This window comes from Mobula birostris, chromosome 26 (genome assembly GCF_030028105.1).
Source record: "Mobula birostris isolate sMobBir1 chromosome 26, sMobBir1.hap1, whole genome shotgun sequence".
In the NCBI taxonomy this organism is placed as follows: Eukaryota; Metazoa; Chordata; class Chondrichthyes; order Myliobatiformes; family Myliobatidae; genus Mobula; species Mobula birostris.
The window spans coordinates 33,582,485-33,606,092 of record NC_092395.1 but is presented as its reverse complement, the minus strand read 5'-3'; the positions used below and the strand labels follow the sequence as shown (position 1 = coordinate 33,606,092).

At 40.6% G+C, this 23,608-nt stretch overlaps 1 protein-coding gene across 1 annotated transcript in view; it reads left to right on the top strand.

Annotated features, from left to right (window-relative positions):
- The first annotated feature begins 332 nt into the window (after positions 1-332).
- The window catches only part of LOC140188391 (phospholipid-transporting ATPase ABCA1-like), a 210,820-nt gene continuing 187,544 nt past the window's right edge, over positions 333-23,608 (top strand). The window contains exon 1 of the mRNA XM_072244622.1: positions 333-400. The gene's annotated coding sequence lies outside the window, so the exon portion shown is untranslated. The remainder of the gene's footprint in view (positions 401-23,608) is intronic.

The window sequence follows — 23,608 nt, the reverse complement described above, 5'->3', positions numbered from 1 at the left end:
TCTGGCCTTAACCACAACACTTGCATCCCGTAAATAAATTAAGCATACATAAAGCATTAAGAAACAATCTGGATTTGAGCAATTTTTCTCTTTAAACAGCTCCACTAAATCTGAGACTACACCCTCCACGATTCTTCCCATGGATTGTCCGCACTGTGGTTCTCACGTTGTCCAACCAGTAATTAGAGTGTTTGCCGGTAGTCGATTATTGACGGAGTCATCGTCCAATAGTTGAGCGAGTATTGACGGGAGGGTTCCCAGATTGAACCAATGAGAATGCGGTGGTGGGCGGGCCCTGGGCAGCGGCAGCGGTAGCTGCTGAAGAGAGAAGGCAAAGAATAGAGTGACATACCTCAAGAACAGGCAACATGGGGTTGGAGACGGTGACATGCTGAGAAAGGTATAAATTATATGCTGACAATAGTTTGATAATGTTGAAATGGAACCTGCGTATAAATTATCGATACGATACGCAGGAAGCGCTGGAGAGTGATGCTGTCACGCTCCTGCTTGCCTCATATGCTGTTGCATTAGATTTTATTACAGCCGCATGTACTTGCAGGCGATTTGTCCTTGTACTTCAGGTTGTTTATGCATTAAATTATTCTTTTAATTTGTATCTTATTGCCAAAATGTGAACTTCGCGTGTAATTCGTTATTAAGGGTAATGAATTTTGTTCAATCAATATTACAGATTCTTGGTGTTAAGGTCGTTCATTTCCTAACAATGCATATAGAAATATGTAGTTTAAAATGTTAGACTTATAATAAGGATCTGTATTTTAAAAATTCAATTTAAATTGTTATGTTCAATTTACATTATAATTGTAATATTTGGTTATAGGTGTAGAATATGTTTACCTTCCCAAACATAAAATAATTTTGCTTTGTATATCTTTTAAAAGTTTCTAATTGTATGTATAACTATAGGTACATGTTTTTTTAGAGATTGCTTTTGTGGCTCAGTTATTTAAGCTGCTGTCTGATGCAATTAAGTCTTAATTGCAAAGTAGTAATTGGTGTCTGGTCTTTAAATAAGGGTTATTAACATAACATTCAGGTTTGTGTCAGCAGTGTAATAGGTATGTTTAGAATATGGGTTCCAGTTCAAATTCATTTGTTAAGGAGTTACTGATATTATTTCAGTAATCGATGGGGGAATCCATTTGGCTCCATTGACCCTGAGATAAAATCTGATCAACAGCTAAGTCTGTTTCTGAATATTATACAGTGTTCTTTGCTGGGAAATGCCTGTTTACAGTTTCTACTGAAGATATTGTCTGACTATGATATTTTCTCATTTCTCTGCCTGGGCTACACATGATATTTATATGGCAAAGTACTAGATGAAAGGGACTCCAGGTTCACTTTTACAAGGTACCTGATGAGGTTTAATACTGAGAAATTAGGTACAGTATTTCATTTTGATAGGAAGAATCAAAATAAGTATTCGTGCATAGTTGAGGGTGTGGGCAGGTTTCAGAGAGCGGTTTAAAAAAAGCAGATAGAATCATGAGCTTTATAAATACTGTAGAGGGATGAAGAAAAAAAATATAAGAAAATCATGATGCACAAAACTTCTGGAGCGCTCTGTCAAGTTGTGGGTACTACACTTTCCTAAAAGAGTGAAGATTTCAAAAGGGTTGGAAATTAGATTTACTATAATGATTCCAGGGATGTGCAGTCAAATACTAGGTCATATACTATGAAGTCGATGGCTAAAGAACTCAAAGTGACATGAGAATGTTATGTTTTTGCACGGTGAGTGGCTAGATCTGGAATATGTTGCCAGGTCTATTGGTGTAGTCAGGTTAAATTGCTGCTAGGTCTATTGGTGTAGTCAGGTTAAATTGCTGCTAGATAAGTATCTGAAAGGAAATCTGCAGGGGAGTGAAACTACTTGGATGGATTTTGCACAGTCAATGCTGACTGAGTGACTGACTGGCATCCTTTCATGCCACAACAGTTCTATGATTCTTAGACCTCTAAGGTAGTGGGTAACTGCTGGAGCATGCCCCTTCAGTGATTTTGTGGTTTTGTTATGAACAATTTTAAAAACAAAACCTCTGGTATTAGGTGCTTTATTCTATTATTGTTACTTCCTAGAAGCACCAGTCTTCACTTTAGTTGGATTTCAGAATGATATAACTCTCTGCAGGAAGCTCACTGCAGGTGGATCAAAACACTTGTGTATTTATGAGGGAGTGACCGGCTCAACTAAATGATAGGCAACTATATACAGTAATGATATCCTATGTCAATGTATATTTAACATAATGTTTACTACATGCTCTCAATTTTCTAAATATGGTATATTTTCTAAATATAATAATAGGGCATATCTACTGCAATGAATTTAATTTATAAATTAAAATAAATCAACTGGGAGATGACTGATTTGGTGGGTGGGGCATTGACCTTTAACTCCAATGACCTGAGTTCATACCCAAGTTAGACTATAATGGTGAATATATTATATCTCCATCCGAAAGGTGACATTTCAATTCTAATCTTCCATCTCCACAAGCAAAGGAGAGGCAGTGGATGTCATTTACTAGGAGTTTCAGAAGGCATTTAATAAGGTGCCACACATGAGGCTGCTAAACAAGATAAAACCCTATGGCATTACAGGAAAGATACTGGCATGGATAGAGAAATGGCTGACGGGCAGGAAGCAGTGAGTGGGAATAAATGGGCCTTTTCTAGTTGGCTGCTAGTGACTAGTTGTGTTCCTCGAGGGTCAGTATTGAGACTGCTACTTTTCACATTGTCAGTGATTTAGATAATGGAATTGATGGCTTTGTGGCAAAGTTTGCAGATAATATGAATATAGGTGGAGGGATAGGTAGTGCTGAGGAAGCAATGTGATTGCAGAAGGACTTAGATAATTTGGAAGAATGGGCAAAAAAGTGGCAGATGAAATACAGTGTTGGGACATGTATAATAATGCATTTTGGTAAAAGGAACAAAAGTGTGGACTATTGTATAAATGGGGAGAAAATTCAAAGGTGCAAAGGGACTTGGGTGTCCTTGTGCAAGGCTCCCAGAAGGTTAATTTACAGGTTGAGTCTGTGCTAAAGAAGGCAAATGTAATGTTGGCATTCATTTCAAGGGGATGAGAATATAACAGCAAGGAGATAATGCAGAGGCTTTATAAGACCGCACTTAGAGTATTGTCAACAGATTTCAGCCCCATTTCTCAGAAAGGATGTGCTGTCATTGGAGAGAGTCCAGTGGAGGTTCATGACGATGATTCCAGGAATGAAGGGGTTAACATAGGAGCATTTGGCAGCTTTGGGCCTGTACTCACTGGAATTTAGAAAAATGCGGGGGATCTCATTGAAACCTACTGAATGTTGAAAGGACTAAATAAGGTGGATGTGGAAATGATGTTTCCTATGGTGGAGTTGTCCAGAACTAGAGGGCACAGCCTCAAAATTGAGGGGCGACCGTTTGGAACAGAAGTAAGGAGGAATTTTTTTAGCCGGAGAGTAGTGAATCTGTGGAATGCTCTGCCGCAGACAGCTGTGGAGGCCAAGATGGTGAAAATTGATAGCTTCCTGATTGGTCTAGGCATCAAAGGTTATGGTAAGAAGGCAGGTGTATGGGGTTGAGGGGGACCTGGGATCAGTTGTGAAGGAATGGCAGATGGGCTGAATGGGCTAATTCTGCTCTTATGTCTTGTGTCTCATCTCCATCCTACACTCTTATCTTACTTGGCATCAATCTTCCAGGAGCAGAGAAAGGGCACAGAATAATGGGTGTGAGATTTACTGAGTATAAAATTCATAGAATGTCTGTCCTGGGAGCGCTAGGTGCTGAAAAGCATTAGCCCACTTTGTGTCTATTCTCAACATTCCCCTTGGGTCTCTTTAGAGAAATTTTACTCTGATCTGCCATATGCTGTGCAACTGACTTGGAGCTGCTTGAGGGTGAGCTTGACCTTCCATCTTGACCATGCTTTACCTGACTTAATATATTTAATTCGCCAAGAAGTTCAGTGGTATGGGAGTGCTGGCATCGGGTAGAGTGTTGGCAGCTGATGGTAGTGAGCCAATTTCCCATAATAGGTAATTAAACTATCAACAATATGTTTGACAGTTGTATATGATGTTTGTAAAGGACAAATAGTGCAAAGGTTAATGGATCTATATCAACAGCTTATCACCATGGGAGCCCTGGTGTATAGGATATTCCCCTTCTCCAGTGCATCACTTCCTTAGTCTCTCTACAATTTAAAAAAAAACAAACTTGTTTTCCCTTTTCCAGTTCTGACAAGGAGTCCTTGACTTCAACTGCTGACTCTGTTTTTCATTCCATGAATGCAACTTGACCTGTTGCACAGTCCTGATTTCTAGCACTTAGATTTTCATCGATCGCTCTTTGCAATATGGAACCAGGTTTTTATAAAAGAGTTAAGGTACAGATCAGGATCTATCTAGGATGGCAGAATGGGTCTGAATAGTTATAATTGGCTGCCCTTGAGTCTACGTGGGTTTCTATCAGTGGCTAGAAATGGTGAAATGATTGTTTGTTTAATGATACTTCTGTTTAAATATGATACATGACTATGTAATATACATCAGTAATAGTTTCCCTAATGGCTGAGCTGGTAAACCCAATGAATAACTGAGCTTCACAAGTTCCAAGTGAAATTCTTTCTTTTAGTGTATCTAATGCTTCCTCCACAGGCATTGTGTTTGCTCTTTGAAAGCTTTGAAGCGAAGTTCCTCTCAGGCAATTTGACTTGGCAAGTAAAAGAAAATTTCTTAAACATAGATTAAACAATGATTAGGCATAAAACTGACAGCTGCCTATAGATGAAGGGTCTCGGCTCGAAACATCGACTGTACCTTTTATATAGATGCTGCCTGACCTGCTGCGTTCACCAGCATTTTTTGTGTATGTAGCTGTCTATAGAAAAGCAATATTGAAATCTGAAGTATAAATTCAGCTTCTGTGATGTAGAAAAGTTGATGTGCCAGTGATCTTTTGTCAGAACTGAACATTTGGGTTTCAAATGGTGAGACCCAGATGGTGAGAAGCTTGGAGCTCCAGAGAGGAAAGAACACTTGAATCTAGCCAATAGATTTCACTTTGGTTTCTGAATTAAGTATACGGCAAACATCAAAGCTAGAGTCTGCTAGAGAAGATCAAGTGAATCGGAAATAATAATTTAAGTGTCACAAAACTTGTTTTTTAAAACAATGTATCTTGTTCATATAAGGGAAAATATTGTTAGAAGGCAGTTGAGGCAGTAGTATATTACCAATGGTACTGCGAGTCCCAATTTCAATTTAATGTAGGGAAAAGGATGTGTATTGAATTCAGAGGAGTGAGGTGAAACGGCACTGGGTTTCTCTTATTGACTGGCACTGATGTTTAAGAGAGCAATGTAAGAATGCAGTGAGGGAAGGGTCAGAGGGGGAAAAAAGTTCAAAGTGAATTTATTATCAAAGTAGATATAATCCTAAGATTAATTTTCTTGCATGTAATCATAGTAAATACAAGAAACACAATAGAATCAATGAAAGACCACACCTAACAGGATGGACAAACAACCAGTATGCAAATACAGAAAGAAAGAGGAAAAAAATAGATGGGCAATAAATATGGAGAACATGAGATGAAGAGTCTGTGAAAGTGAGTCCACTTGGTGATTGAGTGAGTGAAATTGAGAGGTGACCGTCTTTGGTTGAAGTGTCTGATGGCTGATGGATAATAACAGTTTCTGAACCTGGTGGTGTGGGTCCTAAGGCTCCTGTACCACCTTCCTGATGGCAGCAGCCAGAAGAGAGCATGGCCCAAATGGTGGGGGTCCTTGATGATAAATGCTGCTTTTCTGCGACAATGCTCCATGTAGATGTGCTCAATGGTGGGGAGGCCTTTACCTGTGATGGACTGGGCTATACCCACTACTGTTTGTAGGATTTTACATTCAGGGGCATTGGTGTTTCCACACCAGGCCTTGATGCATCCAGTCAATATACTCTCCACCACACATCTATAGAAGTTTGCCAAAGTTTTAATTGACATGCTGAATCTTCACAAACTTCTCAGGAAACTAGAGCTGCTGCTATGCTTTCTTCATAATGGCACTTGCATGCTGGACCCACGACAGGTCCTCTGAAATGATAATACCGAGGAATTTAAAGCTGCTAACCCTCTCCACCTCTGATCCCAACTCTCAGCTGTTCTCACACAAAATGCTGGAGGAACTCAGTAGATCAGCCAGCATCTGTGGAAAAGATGTATAGTCGTCGTTTCCGGCCAACAGTTTGTCCTACTGAAGGGTCTTGGCCCGAAACGTCGACTGTACTGTTTTCTATAGATGCTGCCTGGCCTTCTGGTTCTCTGAAAATTACGTTGTACTCTTTTTTTTTAAAAAAAACTAAGTGTATGATATGACCCAAATACTGTATGTACGGAAAGGGAAAATTTACTGGCATCTCCTTCTGCTGTAGTATCCTCGTGTAAAGCTAGCCCATAAAATCTGGTATGTGGGGAAATGGAGCTCAATGGACATAAAGTACCCCAGACACCTTCAAAAGTTTTCCTTGGCTTTTTTTATTCAAGATGCAATTTTACTGAATAAAATAAAGCTATTAAAGCTAATAAAGCTATTATTTTTATTCAGGTTGCTGCTGAGATGTTTTTAAATATTAATGTATATTCTAAAGTTTAAGTTATAATACTGTACAATAAATATTCAATGTTCAAGTAAAAAGCAGACATTACTTCCTTCTATCTAATAATTTGTTGAGTAGTAGGTGTTTTTGTGTGAATTTGTTTAACGTGAGGTGTTTGTTGCACCCCAACTATCACAGGGATGATAGTGTGAGGTTTTGGTTCAATTCCAAGATGACTGAAGGTCAGGTTCTGTTGTACAGATCCGGCACACACATGTATCTGGAAATGTGTGCATATAGATAACAATGCGTGATCTCATGATACTCTTTAAATGGGCCTCTTTCCCTTCCAATGCTCTCCTCCAATCTGGCATCCATTGCTCGGCTTGATGTGCCTTCACATCTCCTCCAAGGTGGAATATGGTAAGAAGCGAGTAAGCAGACGTTATAGTGGACAAGGGTATTATATGCATTTGCAGCACAGGCAGAACTTATTGTCACCAATTATTGTTGTTACTCCTCCCAGTGCAGCTTGTCTGTAATTGTTAGGCCATCTTTCTGATGAATCATGTATTTTACCCCCTACCTCAGATTCTAAAGTTATTAGTCAGCAGCAGGTTTAAAGGAAGGTGTCATTAATGCATTCTGTCATAGATCATGAAGAATTGAGTTTACCAGTGTTTTATTTCCCTACTCCCACTCCCTCCACCCCCCCCAACACAAAATCCCAGATTGATCTAATTGGCTATTTGCTAGCTTGCTGGAAAATTGACCATTTCTGATGGAGGTGGTTTGGGGATTTGGTAAAGGGGGCAAGAGTGAGTTTACCGCTGTGCTGTAAGTGTTGGTGCTGGTGGTTCCTGTGGAGGGAAAACAGCTAGTTTCTGGGAGGTACAAGTAGTTCCTTCTAAGCTCTCTCTAGTGTGAGTAGAGCTGTATCACAGATCCTACACTTAAAGCAAGAAAAGTTTTAAAAATAAACAATGGATTTTAGCTATGAGTGTTACAAATTTTTTTTTACACCATCTGTTCTAAATGCAGACTGGTTTCAGTTCGGTGTGCCTTATAATCTTTGGGTTGGTATATGCTACATTCTTCCTTGGACCTCAGCTAGAAAAGGAGCCAAAAATCAGCACCTCTCTATTGAATTAGCAAGCAACCTTTTTGGTATCATTGTCTGTTGTGGATTGGAAATTATACTATGGCAGAGCACCAAGTTGTTTCAACTATAGACATTTAGGTAAACAGACCAATATGTCCTAGAGGGGCATGAAACGAGAGAACAATGATTTGTAAGCAATTATTTGTCCCCACCAGTTGGGGACATAGATACTGTATCTTAGCATTTTGAGAGAAGACTGTAAACTTGATAAATCTCAATGAACAGTCATAGTTAACCTCACGTCTATCTTCACTATTTCCCCCTCAAGTTTCTCATTTCACCAAACTCAGTTACCAAACATTAGTTTTTATTGCATAATGTGGAAACAAATCACTGTGTTGTTCCAGTAGTTCCTTTGGCCAGCTCCAGATCCAAGTCAGTCAATCTTTATTCAATCATTTACAGCTCCCCATTTAAATTTGATGGAGAAGGGAAAATAGTTTATTCAATTTTTGTGCCATTTCTAAGTGATTTTTACATGGAAAAGAGTGACTTCCCTTGCTGTATTCCATCTGGAGCACTGTGAGGGAAGAGGTATTGGTAATGGGAGGGATCTTCATTGGTGCGACCATGTTTTCACTAATTCTGTGCTGGGTTGAAATCTCCACCCCTCACCTTGCTGGTTGAATTCTATACGTTGATCCTGAGACATCCTTCTTAATGAACTCTACTTTTCCCCCGCAGCACACAGAAAATGCTGGATGATCTCAGCAGGCCAGGCAGCATCTATGGAGAAGAGTAAACAGTCAACGTTTTGGGCTGAGACTCTTCATCAGAACCTTTCATACTTTCCCCTCGCTCTAGAATCTGAAGTCAAACTTTAACCCTGCCCAGCATCATTCTTTCTGCACTCCTCACTTCTTTCCCCATACCCCCTGACATTAGCACAAATAAAAGTGGTGTGTGATTTAAAAAGTTAGTTTACCTTTGAATTTAGCCTTTGCTTCATATTTGTGGTTGTCATAGCACTTATTGAGAAAATTTGTCTCCTAACTTTTCTGTGGGATTTTATTTACCTTTGCACCATCTTTTCAGTGTTAAGCCCCCAAATGTCAGCAATGAGGTTTTAAACCTTATTAATTCTTATTTACTTGCTCGATTTTCCCTGAAAATCACAGCATTTAAAAGAGCCAACTCTCAAATTGCATACTTTGGATGACCACCTCAAATATGAATGCATACCTTCATCAACTGTTCACACTTTTTCCACAGCACATTACTTCGGGTCACTTGTGAAGCATTACACTCTGGCAAGCTTTGTTTAGGTGCAAAATCTAAGACAGGAGTTCAGTGATAATCAATGATTAGATTTTGGAAAGATTTTTGCCAGAGGTGAGTGATTGAGACCAAAAGAGGCTGCAAAGAGAGTTCAAGATTGCAGTGGGAGATTGAAATCCTTGTCGTCAAGGGTAAAACACAGGTAGAGCAACAACAATATGTACTTGAGGGACTGAAAATGTTGCAGAGGCAGATTAAGACTATTGTGGTTGCCACTTGATAATCTACAGCAGACATAATGTCGTTGTGACTTGTAGATCTTGGGCTAATTATAGCTTGAGGGACCTGTAGTGCTGCCTTTAACCAGGATATAATTTGGTTTGTGTCTCTAGTATTACAACACTGTTGCAGCAGCACCAAAGCTATGCACATGATTCAGCTTTCTGACTATGTGCCTACTTTATGAAGTTTTTACATTTGTGTCAGAGGGTTTGCTGGTTGGCAGGTTAATGAGCCCTACAAACAAGAAAATGTGGCTTCAAATTCCTATTTGTTTTTAATCGTCACTGAGCTGAGATAATATTGTTGGAGATGTGATTGGATGTGGTAGTGTGGGGTGTCCTTGTCATTGACCCTGAAGGACTATACATGTTGATCTTGACCAACAAGAGGTATAATTAGGTGGAATGTCCTGCTAAAGCGGTAAAGTACCTGGTCCAAGTAAAGTTAATGATAGAAGGTGTGAGAGAGAGAGTTGGGGTGAGTATATTGGTAGAAAATATTAACAGAATTCACCTCCCATTACAGCATAACTGTGGAACATAGCAGAATACTTCTCTGTGTGGGCTTGCGCTAATCTGCAGTGCAACCGTCTGCTTTTCTATAATGTGTCAAGTGGCCATTGAGCAGTGTAAAACCTTAGTACCTAAACTTGTAATGTCAATTCATTGAACATATTTCTTCATTCACTCTAATAATTCTGGGTATTCTGATTGGGATTTATCCATCAATATTATACCCACTGCCAAAATGATTCTTCTAAACCTTCAAGGCCAATTTAAAAAATACAAACAGAACAAACCTGTGAATAAGAAATTTAAGAATACATAAAATTGAGTTGTCTGTACATTAGTGATTGTTCTTGGGATCCTAGTGTAACGGTTTGGAGGCAATATAGATTGTTTAAATAGACACTCAGCTGTCATGTTGATATATTTTCCCCTCTCCATCAAATTTAAATAGGGAGCTATAAACGATTGTAAGGAAACAGGTTGGTGCATAATTCACAAGGTGGGGATATGCTGAAATAAAGTTTTCTGTGTTTGACATTGTTGTAAAAACTGTGCTTCAGTTGTGAGACTGAACTAAATCCCTGTCTTTTGGTGGTTCATGTGAATTTCAAAGATTCCATGGTATTTATAAAGACCAGTGGGAAGTTCCCAACTTAAAACAATATGAACTGGTCATTTATTTTGCTACAATATGTCTTTAGCTGAAAGGGTCAGGACAATCAATAAACAGCATAAACTTAGTAACATCGTTTAAAGCACACTTTTTGTACTGGTTTCATTCTGAAGGTAGTGTATTCTGAGAATCATTGATACAACTACTGGGAAGATGAGTGTCTGTCCTTGACTTTAATACAGCACTGAGCAAAGTCGTATATCCAGAGTCACCAGTTAGTGAGAATTGAGGATTTCACACCAAGAGTACTACTAAGGAATTCCTCAGGATTTTGTCCTGTGTCCGTCATTTTCAGCTGTGTTATCAAAGATCTTTCTCATTGTGTCAGAAACAGAGATGTTGTTTGACGATGGTACATTGCTCCGTTCCACTTCCACTCCTTTGGAAAAGCCATGCTAACATTCAAGGTTGGGTTGATGACTGACAAGAAGCACTCATGCCATTTAAGTGTTAGCATCTTCAACAAGAGAGAATTCTGCTTTTCCTTGACATTAAGCGCATTATCATTATCAAATATCCCACCGTCAACATCCAGGGAAGAGAGACCTTTCGTGAGAAATATAATGGGACCAGCAACATAGAAACGAACCACCCTGAAGTTTGAGAAGGTGTATCTATCAGAGGAAGAAGTTGCTTTACATCCCATGCCATTGCCATATGTAGGAGATCAATATTATGGAATCATTATCTCTAACTGTGGGATTGTTAAACCAAGTATAATGTCTCTTTTTATTAATGTGCCTTTAGCCTTGAATCTCTTATCAGTACATAAACTTTCATATAGTTGTTTTCTTGTCCTACTGTTGCTCATTCAGTAACAGAGCAATGGGTTGAGTGTATCCTGAATGCATGTGACAGGGGAACGTTTCTGTCATTAGCATTAAGATACTAAGAGTGATTGGATGATGTGACTCCATATGCCTGACATTAGCAATGGAGACATTGGAAAACACTGAGTGGCAAAAGCTTTAATTAGGGAAGAAGGTTGGCTTTGAGGTAGATACGTATGTAATGGGAGAAAATTCATCAAGCACTTTGTGGCAACAAAGTGAAAGGCCAGAGATTTTTTTTTGTTTCGTATGCTTTACTTTGAAATTTATAAAGTTCATAGAGTATTTATTTTAAAAAGAAGTTTGATTATGTCCAGAAAACTTTATTGTGTCGCAGGATAATTGCAATCATATATCCTGTGGATATTTTACGTTGAACAGAATTATCTATTTCTTTTCACACCAGCAGACACTTGAAGCTGCAGGAGAGTTTACATTGCAACATCAGTGTCTTCAGCAATTCAGCTACAGAAAGTCAAAATCTCCACTTAGATTTTTAGATTATGAGGACACTCAGTCCTCTTTTATTGTCATTTAGAAATGGCTGCATTAAAGAATGATACAATGTTCCTCCAGAGTGATATGACAAAAAAAAAGCACAAACCAAAGACTAACACTGACAAGACCACATAATTATAACATATAGTTACACCAGTGCAAAGCAATACCATAATTTAATAAAGAACAGACTATGGGAACGGTTTAAAAAAAAGTCTCAAAGTTCCGATCGACTCCCGATAGTCCCCGATAGCAGGTGGCAGAAGGGAGAAACTCTCTCTGCCATAAACCTCTAGGCACCAATAACTGTCGATGCATTGGAAGCACCCAACTCCAGCCAGCTCTGATTCTGTCTGAAAACTTCGAGCCTCCGACCAGCCCTTCAACACCGAGCACCATCTCTGCCGAGCGCTTCGATCCCATCCCGGCCGCCGAGCAACAAGCAAAGCCGAGGATTCGAGGCCTTCCCCTCCTGAGATTTCGGATCACACTGTAACAGTGGCAGCGAAAAAGGCATTGCAGAAGTTTCTCCAGATGTTCCTCCGTTCTCTCACGTCTGTCTCCATCAAATCAGAATTGTGCATGGCACCCTACTTGATAGATTACAGATATCATTCACCAGAGTGCCCACGCAAGCTGCGTCACACCACCATCTTCGCCTCCTCCTCCTCCTCAATTTAAATGTCCCTTGACGATCACATGCACTGAAATGATAGAATACACTGCCCCACTAAATGATGGAATGAACCTGTATTACCCCTCAAGGGACCTGGTGGCTTGAAATGTCTCACAGGCATTTATGCTGAGGGAGAGTTGAGAAGATACTGATTGCAGCATCTAAGAACTTACTTGCTTTTATTGATGCCACCTCAAAATACACGTGGCATCAGGACAGAAGTTTGGAATGATGTCAGCTCTTTAGAGAGGGTGCTGCCTGGATTAGAGAGCATATCTTAGGATAGGTTGAGGGAGCGAAGCAGGATGAGAGATGGCTTGATAGAGATGTACAGGATAAGAGTGGACAGCCAGAGACTTCTCCCGGAGTGGAAATAGCTAATACGAGAGGGCATGGTGTTTAAAGATATGTATGGGGCTTTCAAATACATAACGATATTTGTATGTACAGAAATATAGAGGTGTTTCTTGTATACAGGAGTGGTAGGTGCATGGAATGCACTACCTCAGGTGGTGGTAGAGACATATGCATTAGGGATATTTAAGAGTCTCTTAGATAGGCACATGGATGAATGAAAAATAGAGGGCTGTGTGGGAGGGAAGGATTAGATTGATCTTAGAATAGTTTAAAGGGTTGGCACACAACTGTGGGCACTGTACTGTGCTGTAGTGTGCCATGTTATATGTTTTTGGTCTGTTTCTCTTATTGATCAGTGGCATTCGGGTCTGGTGACCAAGTAAGATACATGAGTTCCAGGTACGATCTCACGGCGAAGTGACATTCCAGACCAAACTTGAATCACTGAAGGATGCTCGACAGCGATGGCAGGGCTTGAATGTTACGACCTTGTACGAAGTGACGTGAGTGACAACAAGGCTTTGCTCCCAGATGAGCTCAATGCTTTTTGTGCTCGCTTTGACCATCAAAACATGGAGGAAACCTCACAAATTCTCACAGCCCCTAGTGACCCTATGATTTCAGTCTGAGGCAGAAGTGAGAGCATCCTTCGGGGGGTGAACACACAGAAAGCGTCCAGCCAGATGGGGTGCCTGGCTGAGTACTAAAGACCTGTGTGGATCTGCTGGCTGGTGTGCTCACCAGTATCTTTAACCTCTCACCTGGGCAGTCTGAAGTACCCACCTGCTTCAAGCAGACTTCAGTTATACTGGTGCATAGTAACTTGGCTCAGTGACAGTCATCCAGTAGCACTTACGTTAACTGTGATGAAGTGCTTTGAGAGGTTGGTGATGAAAAATATCAACTCCTGCCTGGGAAGAAACTTGGATCCACTCCATTTTGCCTATCAGGACAACAGCTCCACATCAGATGACATTTCGTTGGTGCTTTACTCAACCCTGGAACATCTGGACAGCAAAGGTGCATTCATCAGAATATCCTTTATTGACTACAGTTTGGCATTCAATACAATCATCCCTTCAAAACTAATCAATAAACCTCAAAACCTTGGCTTCAATACCTCGTCGTGCAATTGGATCCTTGATTTCCTCACTTGCAGACCCAGTCAGTTTGGATTGGCAACATGTCCTCCACAATCTCCATCAGCACATGTGCACCCCAGGGCTGAGTGCTTATTCCCCTGTTCTATTCGCTTTTTATACTTATGACTGTGATGCTGACTACAGCTCCAATGCCATATTTAAATTTGTTACCACTGTTACTGTTACAAGGGAGGGTGACAACTCCTCCCTTGGAGGGTCAGACACCCTGAGCCAATAGGCTGGTCCTGGACTTATTTCCTGGCATAATTTACATATTACTATTTAACTATTTATGGTTTAATTACTATTTAATTATTTATGGTGCAACTGTAATGAAAACCAATTTCCCCCAGGATCAATAAAGTATGACTATGACTATGACTGTGACTATGCTGGCCAAATCAGATGTGATGATGAGTCAGCACATAAGAGGGAGACTGAGAATCTGGCTGAGTGGTGCCACAACAACAACCTCTCACTCAATGTTGACAAGACCAAGGAGCTGATTATTGACATTCAGAGGAGGAAACTGAAGGTCCGTGAGCCAGGCCTCATCTGGGAGTGGGGGTCAGAGGTGGAGAGGGTCAGTAACTTTAAATTCCTCAGTGTTATTATTCCAGAGGCTCTATTGTGGGCCCGGCACGTAAGTGCAGTTACAAAGAAAATGCGGCAGTGCCCGTCTCCGTAGGAGTTTGCAAAGATTCGGCATCACATCTAAAACTTTGACAAGCTTTTATAAATGTGTGGTAGAGAGTGGATTGACTGGTTGCATCACAGCCTGCTATAGAAACACTAATGCCCTTGAATGGAAAATCCTATAAAAAGTAGTACATACGGCCCAGTCAATCCCTCCTCACCATTGAGCATATCTACATGGAACATCATTGCAGGAAAGTAGCATCCATCATCAGGGACCCCCAACACCCAGCTCATGCTCTCTTCACACTGCTACCATGAAGAAGGTGGCACAGGAGCCTCAGGACCCAGTCCACCAGGAACAGTTATTACTTTTGACCTTTCACCTTAACCCATGACCTCTGGTTGTAGTCCCACCCAACCTCAGTGGAAAAAGCTTGCGTTTTCCCTATCTATACCCCTTATAATTTTGTTTACCTCTATCAAATCCCCTCTCAGTCAGTGTGTTCCAAGAAATAGTCCTAACCTATTCAATCTTTCCTTATAACTCAGGTCCTCCAGTCCCTGGCAAATTGTAAATTTTCTCTGTACTCTTTCAACCTTATTTACATCTTTCCTGTAGATAGGTGACCAAAACTGCTCATACTACTCCATGTTAGGCCTCACGATAGTCCTGTACAACTTCAACATAACATCCCATCTCCTGTACTCAATATTTTGATTGATGAAGGCCAATGTGCCAAAACCTTTCTTTAAGACCATATCATCTTGTTCTACTGCACTCCTCAGTGCCCTACCATTCACTGCATAAAACCTACCCTGGATGGTCCTATCCAAGTGCAATACCTCGCATTTGTCTGCATTATGTTCTATCTGCCATTTTAGCCCATTTTTCCAGCTGATCCAGATCCCTCCGCAAGCCATGATGGCCTTCCTCGCTGTCCATTATGCCCTCAATCTTAGTGTCATCTGCAGATTTGCTCATCCAGTTAACCGCATTATCATCCAGGTCATTGATATAGATGACAAACAGCAGTGGACCCAGCAGTGATCCCTGCAGCACACCACTAGTCACAGGCCTCCAGTCAGAGAGACAACCATCTATTACCACTCTCTGGCTTCTCCCACAAAGCCAATGTCTAATCCAGTTTAATACTTCATCTTGAATGCCAAATGACTGAACCTTCTTGATCAACCTCCCATGTGGGACCTTGTCAATTGCATTGCTAAAGTCCATGTAGACAACATTCACTACTTTGTCTTCATCCACTTTCCTGTTAACTTCTTCAAAAATGTAAGATTGGTTAGAGATGGCTTACCATGCACAAAGCCATGCTGACTATCCTTAATCAGTCCATGTCTATCCAAATACTTAAAAATCCAGTCCCTAACCTCCAATCCTCCAGTACCTCACCTGTTGCTAAGGATGATCTCTGCGAGGGTCCCAGCAATTTCTGCATTTGCTTCTGGTAATTGGCCTCAAGACAGCAAGCACCTGTATAGGGTCATCTGTCATCTGTATAGGGTGCATGAAGTTGATGCTGCTTTGCCTCACTTCTATAGACTCTATCCGTCTCGAGTAAATACAGATGTAAAAAAATTCTTCTAAGATCTTTCCCTTCTCTTTTGGCTCCACACATTGATTACAATTCTGTTCTTTCAACAGACCAATTTTGTCCCTTGCAATCCTTTTGCTTGTAGCATATCTATAGAATCCCTTAGGATTCTCCTTCATCTTGTCCGCTAGAGCAACCTCATTCCTTCTTTTAGCCCTCCTGATAGCTTTCTTGAGTTCTCTTGCATTTCTTATACGCCAGAAACACCTTATTTATTTCTGCCTGCCTTTACCTACAATGCGTCTCTTTTTTTTCTTAACCAGGACCTCAATATTTCTTGGCTCTGGACACCTGTTATCCTTACCTTTTATTTTGAAAAGGCACATACAAGCTTTGTACTCTCAAAATTTCACTTTTGAAGGTCTCCTGCTTGCCAAGTAAACCTTCGCCAGAAAACAGTGTGTCCTAATCCATACTTGGCAAATCCTTTCTGATACCATCAAATTTAGCCTTTCTCCAATTTAGAATCTCAACCCACAGACTTTTTGCATCTTTACTTTGAAACTAATGGCATTATGATCACTAAATGCAAAGTGTTCCCCTACACAAACTTCTGTCACCTCCCCTGTCTCATTCCCTAATAGCAGATCAAGTATCGTACACTCTGTCATTGGGACTTCGAGGTACTGATTAAGGAACTTTCCTGAACACGTTTGACAGATATACACAGCTCGACACTAGGCACACTATGCTCAATCTTTTGATTCCTGACTCTGTCTGAGGCCTTAACAACATCTGTCTCCACAACCTCTCCACTAACTATTCTGGCATTCTGCTTCCCACCTCCCTGCAACTCTAGTTTAAAGCCCATCATACAGCATTAGCAAACCTTCCTGCTATGATCTTATTCTCCTTCTGCTTCAGGTGCATGTAACTATAATAATAAATAATAATTGGTTAACAGAGGAGGGAGAGTCTGTTTACTGAAACATGCTTCAGAACTAATTCTATATACCAGCATTAGAGCCCTTTATTTTTGTGTATTTTTGGAAGAAAAATTATCACTTCTTAAATTAGATGATTATGTATGACCTTAAATAGAAAAGAACAAGTTAATTTCTCTTTTGATTTTTTTTTATGCTCTCTTTTTCCTTTTGTTTTGGAGTAGTTCAGTCTGCTGTATGGTTCCCTTCCTGAGTGGCATTCTACAGATATCAAACTAAATTGTTGTGATCAACATCATGGTCGAAGCGTGAGCACTCTGTCTTCTCTGTGAAGTACTCCCTCGCTCGCTACCTTGTCCGTTCGCTTTCTACTGCTGTCAGTAGGTAACCAAAATTACTCAGACCAAAAATGACCCTGTTCTTCCCAACCCAGGGAAACTGAGAAAATGCGAATGTGGGAACTTGGAGCTAATATCTGCTGGATGAACACAGGACTGATGCAGAGTTTTGACCTAAAATGTTAACAATTTTTTTTCCACAGATGCTGCTTGGCCCATTAAGTTCTTCCAGCAGATTGTTTGTTGCTCTTGGAAAACTGGTCCAGTTATTGTGTCCCTGCAATGTGCCAACTGGGATTTGTAAACTTAGCATCAACCAAAAGTATATTTAAGTGTGTGGTGTCCAAAATATTTGAGAAAACTTGTTGCTATTTGTAACTGATGTGCAATCTTTATAAGAGAAGCACACCCCTACAACGCCAAGGCAGTAAACATACTTGATAAAAGACATTTCTGCTCCCTTGAAATTAGGTCACAATTTATTTCAATGTCACATGCTTGAAGATTAGATAAAGTGAAAAGCAATAACCACATCTTGGTGTTTTTTTTTAAATCACCCTAGAAATTTGGCTAAGCATTTGCAGTGTGGGTTCGGTTTTCATTGTCAGATAGTTTTGTTTCTTCATTGGAACGTGCAATTGGAACATGGCTGGGGAAATTGGATCACCTCATCCTGAGATCAGCCATTGTTTTTTCACTCCTAGATGCGGAGTTTTCATTATGTGCTTGATAGACTGTTATCAGTGGTTGTTTCTGTAGTTAAACAGAGGCTATAGACTGTTATGGTACAAAGGGATCTGGGTGTCCTTTTGCATGCAGGTGTACTAGTAATTTTGAAAGTATGTGGAATGTTGGCCTTCAATGCAAAGGAGTTTGAATGCATGTTTACCATAATTGGAATCTTTTTTTGAATATATAGAATTGGACAGGAGCAAACAAAATTGTGGGAAATGGAGAGGAAAGTCGAGTTGTGACTAAAGTAATTAAGATCTTATTGATCTCTCAGGGCTGTAAGATCCTTGACCTTCTATTTCTTTTGTTTCTATAAAATAACTTGCTACCTTTTCATTTGAGCCAACTTTCTGTCATATTGATTACAGTACATCAGTTGCCCTCAGCCCACTTCTCGCAGGGTCTAATAGGACTTCCAGCCTCTGGTTCTCATCTTCTCTTTTGGTGTCTTCTCTTACATGACACCTTGAGCCTCCAGATCAGGCCTCAATGCCAGGTGACATGTTAATTATATTTATTTAATTTTTTGAGATACTGTGCAAAAAGGCCCTTCTGGCCCTTCAAGCTGCGTCGCCCAGCAACCTCCAATTTAACCCTAGGACAATTTACAATGACTAATTAAGCAACCAAATGTATGTCATTGGACTGTGAGAGGAAACCAGAGCACCTGGAAGAAACTCAAGCGGTCACGGAAAGAACGTGCAAACTCCTTAAAGGCCGCAGCAGAAGGTTCAGTGCCCACATAGTAACAATCAAAATCTTGAACTTTGGTTGTTAATGATGCTATGTTGTGAAGGTCCACTACATGTTCAAGGTGATTATGCTACTAAAGACTCTCTTTTTGAAATTCCCCCTTAATTTTATTTTGCTGAAAATGAACAAAGGTTCGGTAATGATGACACGTCTTTGACAGTGTGACCATAAGGTAACAGGGAATTTGATATATCTTTGCCAAATTTGAATATAATGAGATAATGGGTATCTTTTAGTTGGTAGCTCCTGTTAAAAAGCAAGAATTTGCCAGCTGAATGGCATCCTCCAATAATATTTCTATGACCTTACAGACCTACAGGTCTATATTAGATGTACAGTATTGGGAAACTGAACAGAAAGTGCTCACTATGCCAGAATCCAAATCTGCTCATTGGAACATTTCCAGTGCAGTTGCTGTTGCCAAGTGTTCAGTTGGTTTACTTTTTCTGTTCTGTTGTTTGATTGTCTTGTGCTTTGAGTGAAATTCTGTAACTTTACGATTTCTTCCCATAATTACACTCCCAGACGAACTTGTCTGTGCTGAAAATTTGCTAACTGGCTTTTGGCTCATTTTATTTGAGGGAGGGAGATATATAAATTAGGATATGCAAGAAAAGCATTTTACCAAAGGGTTCTTTTGAACATGCCACTTATTCCAGCCTTGCTGATTATGCTGTGTAAGTCCTTTAAAGATGTAGTGTTACTTAAAGCAGTATGGGTAACTAGTGTGTGTGGGAGGGGTGAATAAGATTTCTGACCATCTTTGAGTTCAATTACGATGTTTACAGTTGTCCAACAGCCCATCAGCATTCACTTAAAACCTGAAATACTAAAGAATTCTGCTTGAGCAAGGTACCACTGACATTTACATCTTCTGTGACTATATAATAGCAAAGTGTGTTCCATTAAGAAAGGTGGGGTTGGGAGAGGTTGGGAATTAGGCTGGGTGGAGGCATCCTCGGAGTGTAGTTGGCATGTTACTTGATAGGTTGTGAAAACTACACTAAATGTTCTGAGTGTTATGTTTTGCTGTTTAAATCAGTGAATGATAAATCTCTTCATCTTTGAAGTTGTGAAGCTTGTAGTAAGTAAAGTCCCCGTGTGATAACAGCTTGGAAGGACTGGGCATCAGTCCTTGATATTTGCTTCAAATTTTGCTGACCAGTATTGGGTTAAGGCTGCCACTGTTGCCCATATGAGAAGCCATGATTGGTTGAGAAAAACTAAAGCAAACTTCAAAGACTTGGGAGGAAAAATACCATAAGACATAGGAGCAGAATTAGGCCACCTGGCCTATCGAGTCCCTTTGTACCTCAAATTTTCAAAATTTATCTTGATTCCTTTACATCTTTATTCCTTCTATCTAAGTGCATGACCATACAGTTCTGACACTATATTCCACCTGCCAATTCATTGCACATTCTCCCAGTCTGTCCAAGTCCACCAGTAGACTCAATGCTTTCTCGACACTAGCTGTCCCTCCACCTATCTTTGTATCATCTGCAAACTTGGCCACAAACCATCAATTCTGTCATCCAAATCGTTGATGTATAATGTGAAAAGAAGCAGTCCCAATAGCAATCCCTGCAGAATGCCACCTGTCACCAGCAGCCAACCAGAATATGCCCCTTTTTTATTTCAATGCTTTGCCTCCTGCCAGGCAGCCAATGCTCTATCCATGCCAGTATCTTTCCTGTAATACTGTGGACTCTTAACTTGTTAAAGGTCCTCATGTGTGGTGCCTTGTCAAAGGCCTTCTAAAAATCCAAGTAAGCAACATCCTCTGTCTCTCCTTTGTCTATGCTGCTTGTTATTTCGTCAAAGAATTCAAACAGATTTGTCAGGCAAGACCTCTCCTTAAGGAAACTATGTAGACTGTGGCCTACTTATTTATCATTCACCTCCAAGTGCCTCCAAAACCTCATCCTTAATAGATTCCTACATCTTCCCAACAACTAAAGTCAGGCTAATAGGTCTATAGTTTTCTTTCTTTTGCCACCATCCCTTGCTAAAGACTGGAGTGACATTTGCAATTTTCTAGTCCTCTGAAACCATTCCAGAATCTATTGATTCTTGATAGATCATTACTAATACTGCCACAATCTCTTCAACTACCATCTGGTCTGTCTGGTGCAGGTGACTTATCTACCTTCAGACCTTTCAGCTTCCCAAGCACCTTCTCCTTAGTGATAGCAACTATAGCAACTACACTCACCTCTGCTGCTCGACACTCTCAAATTTCTGGCATACTTTTAGTGTCTTCCTCAGTGAAGGTGGATGAAAAATACTTACTTAGTTCTTCCACCATTTTTTGCTGCACATTACTACCTCTCCAGTGTCATTTTCCAGTGGTCCAATATCCACGCTTTCCTTATGTATCCGAAAAAAGCTTTTGGTATCCCCTTTGATACTGTTGGCTAGCTTACCGTCATATTTCATCTTTTCTCTCCTTATGTTTTTTTTAATTGCCTTCTGGTTTTTTAAAGCTTCCCGTTCCTTTAACTTCCCACTAATTTTTGCTGTATTATGTGCCCTCTCTTGCTTTTATGCTGTCTTTGATTTCCCTGGTCAGCCAAGGTTGCCTCATCCTCCCCATAAGATACTTCTTCATCTTTCGGAGAAGATGGCAGTGCGACGTAGCACGCGTGGCTGCTCTGAAATGATATCATATTTGTAAGTAGGATGCTGTGCACAATCCTGATTTGATGGAGGCAGACGTGAGAAGCACGGAGGAACATCTGGAGAAACTTCTGAAATACCCGCTCTGCCGCTGCTACTGTGCAATCGAGAATCTCCGGAGGGGAAGGCCCCAAATCCTCGGCTTTGCCTATTGCCTGTTGCTGGGGTCGAAGTGCTCGGCAGAGATGGTGCTTGGTGTTGGAAGGCTGCTTGGAGTTTTCGGATGGACTCAAGAGTCAGCTGTGGTCGGGTGCTTCCAGGGTGCTGCATCGGCAAGATTGCAGCACTGGAAGCTCATGACAGGGAGAGTTTTTCTTCCTTCTCCGTCTGCGCGAGATGATGGGACTTTCGAGAGATTTTGAGACTTTTAATTTACCATGCCCATGGTCTGTTCTTTTTAAATTACGGTATTGCTTTGCACTGTTGTAACTATATGTTATAATTATGTGGCCTTTGTCAGTTTTTCAATCTTGTTTGTCTTGTGTTTCTGTGATATCATTCTGGAGGAACATTGTATCATTTCTTAATGCATGCATTTCTAAATGACAATAAAAGAGGACTGCGAGTCCTCATAATCTAACCTTTGAATTGCTTCCAGAAACTCCAGCCATCTGCCATCGTTGCTGCTAGTGTTCTCTTCCAGTCAACTTTGTATAGCTCCTCTCTTGTGCCTCTCTAATTCCCTTTACTCCACTGTAATACTGATACATCTGACTTTATCTTCTCCCTCTCAAACTGCAGCATGAATTCTATCATATTATGACCAATGTTGCCTAAGGGTTCCCCTACCTTAAGCTCCCAATCAAATCTTCTTCATTACACATCACCCAATCCAAAAGTGGCTTTTCCCCTAATGGGCACAACCACAAGCTGCTCTAAAAAGTCATCTCGAAAGCATTCTACAATTCTCTTGAGATCCAACACAACCTGATTTTCCCAATCTACCTGCATATTGAAATCCCCTATGACTATCATAAAATTGCCCTTATTACATGCCTTTCCTATTTGCCATTGCAAATTTATATTCCACTTCTGGCTACTGTTTGAGGGTCTGTATATAACTCCCATCAGGGTCTTTTAATCCTTGCAGTTTCTTAACTCTACCCATAAGGGTTCTACATCTTCTGAACATATTTCACCTATTTCTTAAAGATTTGATATTTAGGTGGGCACATGGCCAAGTGGTTAGGGCATTGGACTAGCGACCTGAAGGTCGTGAGTTCGAGCCCCAGCCGAGGGAATGTGTTGTGTCCTTGAACAAGGTGCTTAATCACACATTGCTCTACGATGACACTGGTGCTGTATGGTTCCTAATGCCCTTCCCTTGGACAACATTGGTGTCGTGGAGAGAGGAGACTTGCAGCATGGGCAACTGCTGGTCTTCCATACAACCTTGCCCAGGCCTGCGCCCTGGAGAGTAAAGACTTTCCAGGCGCAGATCCATGGTCTCACAAGACTAACAGATGCCTTTATTTATTTAAAGATTTGATAGAAGTTTTTGCCTGCAAGCCACTCCACCCCCTCTGCCTACCTGCTTGTCCTTTGATACAATGTGTATCCTTGGATATTAAGCTCCTAACTATGATCTTCTTTGAGCCACGACTCAGTGATGCCCACAATTTCATTCCTACCAATCTCTTAACTGTGCTACAAGATCATCTACCTTATTGTGTATACTTCATGCATTCAAACATAACACCTTCAATCCTCTATTCGTCAACCTTTTCAATTTTGCCCCCATGTTACATTTCAACTCATCCCACTGACTGCAATTTTGCCCTATTATCTACCTGTTCTTCCTCACATTCTCACTACACAGTGCATCGACTTGTATGCCAACTGCCCCTCAGCTTATCACTCTGCTTCCCATCCCCTTGCCGACTTAGTTTAGACCCTCCCCAACAGCTCTAGCAAACCTGCCCGCAAGGATATTGGTCACTCTCAGGTTCACGTGCAGCCCATCCTTTTTGTGTAGGTCATACTTTCCCCAGAAG